Below are 6030 nucleotides of genomic sequence, written 5' to 3'. Positions count from 1 at the left end.
ATTTTCTTATTCTTTTTCATAATTTTATTGAGAATCAAATACCAATGAGGCAGTTTCAAATCAAATTGATAGGATAGTTTCAATATTTAACACATTGCAAATATTCTTCCTAGTGGTTAATTGCTGTACAAGATGCTGACATGATATTCTATTTACAAACACCATTAGAACAAATCCCTCTATACATTAAGAGAATGTAGTTATATATCTATCCTAACCAATTTGAATAGAAAGATACAAAATGGACATTCATCTGTATCACCTTTTTTTGTTAAGTGCCATTATTTGAACATTGTAGGTGTGTAAACTCAGCAAAATATTATAAAAGAGTCCAGTAGCCCAAAATAGTATTGGTTCTTCCACTTGACTAGCAATGTTAGAAATTGTTGACCTGAGTCCCCTATAGCTCACCATAACAGCATGGCTTTACTTCTTATATTTTGTTTTTATATTTTTCTGTTGGACGGTTAAGACCAAGGTAAAGGAAGACCTAAGCAACAAGAGTTGTAGATTTAGGGCATGATAGAGTCAGTGAAATCTCCTCAGGATTTATCCTGAGATCCTATAAATTATATTGTAGAACCTTTTTCAGTGTCAGCATTGTGGATGAGTCACGGCCATTGCGTGGCCATTGTGCTCTCTGTGAAAGCCTGAGAGAATATTTTCTCTTCATGAGACTCTCCTTAGGCACACTCTACATCATTGATCACTTTCCTCTTTGGTCCCATAATCTCCTTGATTAGAAAATTTGGGACACCACCGAGTTACGTGATGTAACAGTACGAGTTCTCATATGTTCTGAGACTTAATTGACCTTGGAATGGTAGGGCCAAAAGGTTGGCTTTCCATGCACCCCTCCTTTTTCTCTATTTTGGTCTGCAAACTTAGGTTGTTAACCATCCAGAAGACAAGCTTATTGTTATTACCATACAATTTAGGTTGTTAAGCATAACCTCACTATCTGTCTGAATATGAAACACCTTAGGCATAACATGGAACAGGTATTTTTCAACTATTGATATGTTGAACATGAAGTCCTTACAGAATATGATAAAAAAGTTAAAAATTAGAATATATTTTAAAAATAGGCATAAATAATTATATACCTCTTATGTTTACACATAAGTCCAAAATACTAACCATATACAACCTTGAAGTAGGACAGTCCCTCAATATTCCTTTTCCTGTCTCCAGCTTTCATTCACCACCCCCTTCTTTTTGAACAACATCTACCCAAGAGACTGCATTGCAGCAACTGGAATGTTATGACAAGCAGCCCGTATTCAGAAGACCAGAATGACAGGCACTCCAAATATGAAAATACTACTACAGATTACCATTTGCAGTGCAGTTTCTTAGTTCACAGGTATCAGTAGATATAGTTAGTGAGGGTGAGAATCTTACCAACTAAATGCTAGATTCAAAAATCTTCTGGAGATTCTCAGGATCATTGCCTTGCCCATCTTCTACATATAACTGTATGGCTTGACATTGTCATGTTTAATAGCTCTTCTCCTTTCCCTCTCTTTATTAGTTAGTCCTCAAGGTCCTACTTTCCTTTTAATTGTTTTATTCCTTTCTATTTGTATTTCTTCTTTGAATTCTTATTAGGGAAACTACATGATATTTACACATGTGTGTCTGATTTATTTCACTTATGAGTATATGTTCAACTGACATCCACATCAATATAAAGGCTTCGAGTTTATCATTCTTAATAGCTGAATAATACTCCATTGTGTAAAAATACAACATGTTTTTCAACCATTCTTCAAGTGATGGGCATCTTCTCTGTTTCCAAGATTTGGCTATCACAAATTGTGCTGTTATAAATATTTGCACACATATATCCCTATGATATGATGTTTTCAGATCATCTGAGAAAATTCCCAGTACAGGAATAGCTGGTTAAAATTGGATTCCCAGTCCAATTTTTCTAAGGAGTCTCCACACTGATTTCCATAACAGTTGCACCACTCTGCATTCCCTCCAGCAGTAGAGAAGGGTTCCTTTTTCCCCACAGCCTCTCCAACATTTGTTGTTGGGTGATTTCTTTATGATAGCCATTCTTTCTGGGGTGAGATATTATCTCAGTTTTGCTTAATTTGCATTTCATGCAAGGCTAGTGATGTGGAGCTGTTTTTCATATATTTATTCTCTTCTTAATTTCATTCTCTGAGAAGCCTGTGTTCATCTCGGATGCCAACTTCTGGATTGGGTCTTTAAATTTTGGGGTCCTAGTGTTTTTTTAGTTCTTTATAAATTCTAGAAAGCAGACCTTTTTCTAAGTACTTATTTGTCATGATTTTTCTGAATATGTGGGTTACCTTTACATTTTGTTGGTAATTTATTTTACGTGAAAAAAACTTCTCAGGACGAACACTTCCCAGTTGTTAATTTTTCAACTATTTCCCGTGCGATTTGATTTCTGTTCATGAAGTCTTTGCCTACCCCTATGTCTTCAAGAGTTCCTCCTACTTTCTCCTCCAGGAGATTTAGTGTCTCTGCTTTAATATTTAGATATTTAGTCCATTTTGACTTTAGTTTAGTGCATGGAGATACACTTGGGTCATGTTTGAGTCTTCGGCATGTAGAGAGTCAGTTTTCCTCGTACCATTTGTTAAAGAGGCTATCTTTCTTCCAGTGAGAATGTTTTCCCACTTCGTTAATGATTAGGTGGCTGAGTGTGTTCATAGGGCCTTCAATGTCTTCTAATCTATTCCTTTGATCCTCAGGTCTATTTTGTTGCCAGTACCATACTGATATTATCACAGTAACCTTGTAGTATAATTTCAAGTCAGGAATTATAATGCCTCCTGTGTTGTCTTTATTGCCCAGGATTGCCTTTGCTATTCTAGGTCTTTTCTGGTTTCAAATAAAATTTAGGATTGATTTCCTTAGGATTGTGAGGTATGTTGGTGGTAGTCTGGTAGGGATACAATTAAATCTGTACAGCAATTTCGGAGTATGGCCATCTTCACAATGTTCATTCTTCCTATCCCGGAGCGTGGAATATCTTTCCATTTTCTGAAATCCCCTCCAATCTCTTTTTTCAGAGTACTGTAATTTTCCTTGAAAAGATCTTTGACTTCTTTAGTTAGATTAATTCCACGGTATTTCATTTTCCTCAGTGCTATTGTAAAAGGTATTGTTTTTACAATTTCCCTCTCTGTGTGTTGTCTGCATAGAGGAATGCTATTGACTTTTGGGTATTGACTTTATAATTTGCTATGTTACTGTACTTCTGTATTAATTCTGGTAGCTTCTCGGTGGAGTGTTTTGGGGCTTCCAGTAAAGTATCACGTCATCTGCAAATAAAGATAATTTAACTTCTTCTTTACCTATTCTTATTCCTATTATTTCTTTCTCTACTTTAATGGCTGTAGCTACTGATTCCAGAAATATATTGAATAGTAGTGGTGAGAGACGACGTCCTTGTCTTGCTCCAGATCTAAAAGTAAAAGTCTTCAGTTTTTCTCCATTTAGGATTATGTTAGGCATTGGGTTTTCATAAATGCCTTTTACCAAATTGAAGTAGAGGCCATCTATGCCAATTTTCTGTAGGACTTTGAACATGTATGAGTGTTGGTGTTTGTCAAAAGCTTTTTCTGCATCAGTGAAGATGATCATGTGGTTTTTAGCTTTTGCTCTATTGATATAGTGTATTATATTTATAGATTTTCAAATATGGAATCAGCCTTGCATCCCTGGGATGAATCCTACCTGGTCATGTATGATCTTCATGATGATTTGCTGTATTCTATTTGCTAGCATTTTATTGAGGATTTTGGCATTTATGTTCATGAGGGAGATTGGCCTGTAGTTCTCTTTCTTAGTTGCGTCTTTCCCTGGATTTGTTATCAGTATAATACTTGCCTACAGGAATGATTTTGGGAGGATTGCTTCCTTTTCAATTTCGTGGAAGAGTTTGAGGAGTACAGGGAATACATCTTCTGTAAATTTCTTGTAGAAATCTGCTGTGAATCCATCCAGACCTGGATTTTTCTTTGTCAGTAGGTTTTTAATTACATCTCCTATTTCATTGGCTCTTATTGGGCTATTGAGGGTGGTTATATCCTGTCAATTCATTTGTGGCAATTTGTACCTTTCTAGGAGTCTGTCCATTTCTTCTGTGTCTCCTATTCTTTGAGAGTAAAGATTCTCGAAGTAGCTATTGATAATCTTCTGAATTTCCACTGGATCTGTGTTAATTACACCCTTTTCATTCCTTATTGCTTGTATTTGAATTTTTTCTTTCCTCTTTTTGATGTGGTCAGCTAGGGGCTTATCGATTTTGTTTGATTTTTCAAAGAACCAGATTTTATTTGTTAATACCTTGAATTGTTTTCTTCATCTCAATTGAATTAATTTCTGCTCTAATCTTTATGATTTCTTCCCGTCTTTTGGGATCTGGATTAGGTTTGCTCTTCCTTTTCTAGTTGTTGAAGGTGCAGCATTAGGGTGTTTATTTGTTCCCGTTCTGTTTTCCTAATGTGTGAGTTCACAGCTATGAATTTCCCTCTGTGAACTGCTTTCAGCCTATCCTATAAATTCTGATATGTTGTGCTTGAATTTTCATTGAATTGTAGTTATTTTTGAATTTCTTTTTTACTATCATCTGTTATCCTTTGGATGCTGAGAAGGGTGTCATTTAATTTCCATGTATTTAAAGTTTTTATCTGGTTTCTTTTGTCTTTTATTTCCAATTTAATTACACTGTGGTCAAATAATGTGCATGGAGTAATTTCTGTTTACTTACATATACCTTAGCACGACCAATGAAACAATATGTAGTCTATTTTAAAAATTACACATGTGCATTTGAGAAAAAAGTTTATTCATCTCTGTTTGGGTGGAGCACTATATATATGTCCACCAAGTTCATTTGTTTCAAGTTCTGGTTCAGTTCTGTTATTTCTTTTCTAGGCTTTGTCTGTCTGAACTATCTTTTGGGGATAAGGGGGTGTTAAGTTCTCCCATTAAAATTGTAGTATTGAATATTAGATTTTCAATATCTATTAAGATTTGCTTTATATAGTTGGGTGCTCACTTGTTCGGTGCATACATATTTATGAGTGTTACCTCTTCCTTTTGAATTTTTCCCCTAAACAGTATATAGTGGCCTTTTTTTATTTCGCTTCATCATTGTTGGTTTGAAGTTGAGACTGTCTGCGAATAGGCGTGCTACCCCTGCTGTTTTCTGAGTTGCTGAAGCATGTAGCATTGTGTTCCATCCTTTCACTTTCAGCCTATGAATGTCTTTAAGAGTTACATGTGTTTCTTGTATATATCATACGGTTGGATTTTGTTTCCTAATCCACTGTGCCAGTCTATTTCTCTTAATTGGTAAAATGAGTCCATTCACACTGATGGTTAGAATTGAAATGTATTGACTTACGATTGACATGTTTACCTGTTGTCGTTTACTCCTTTTTCTCCAGTTTTTATTTGCTTGCCCTATTTAGTTGGTTGCTTCTGATGTTATTCATGGAGTTCTGATCATTTTGGCCCCTCTCTAGAACATCTTTCAGTAGCCTGTGTAGGGTTGTCTTTGTCATCATGAAATTCTTTTGTTGTTCTTTGCCACGAAACTATTTCACTTCTCCATGAAACTTGAAAGAGAGTTTTGCAGGGTATAGTAGTCTGGGATGAAATTTGTTTGCATCAGGACTTGAAATCCTCTGCTCCGTGCTCTTCTTGCCTGCATGGTTTGTGAAGAGATGTCAGCCGAAATTTTGATGTGTTTTTCTTTGAATATGATCTGCTTCTTTTCTCTAGCGCCTTTCAGTATATTATTCTTATGCTGATATTTTGGGATAATGACTGTTGTATGTCTTGGTGTGTTTTTAATTGGGTTAACGTCACTTTGAAGTTGTGTATGCTTTGTTTACCTGAATGTCATATTGTTTCCTCATATTTGGGAAGTTTTCTGCTATTACTTCTCCCCATATTTTTTAATGTCATTTGTATTGACTCCTTCTTTCTCATTGATGCCTATTAGTCTCACATTGCTCATATGTGCATCATCTT

This window comes from Octodon degus, unplaced genomic scaffold (assembly GCF_000260255.1).
Source record: "Octodon degus isolate 3935 unplaced genomic scaffold, OctDeg1.0 scaffold00117, whole genome shotgun sequence".
Taxonomy (NCBI): domain Eukaryota; kingdom Metazoa; phylum Chordata; class Mammalia; order Rodentia; family Octodontidae; genus Octodon; species Octodon degus.
Note: the sequence above shows the minus strand (reverse complement) of the source record.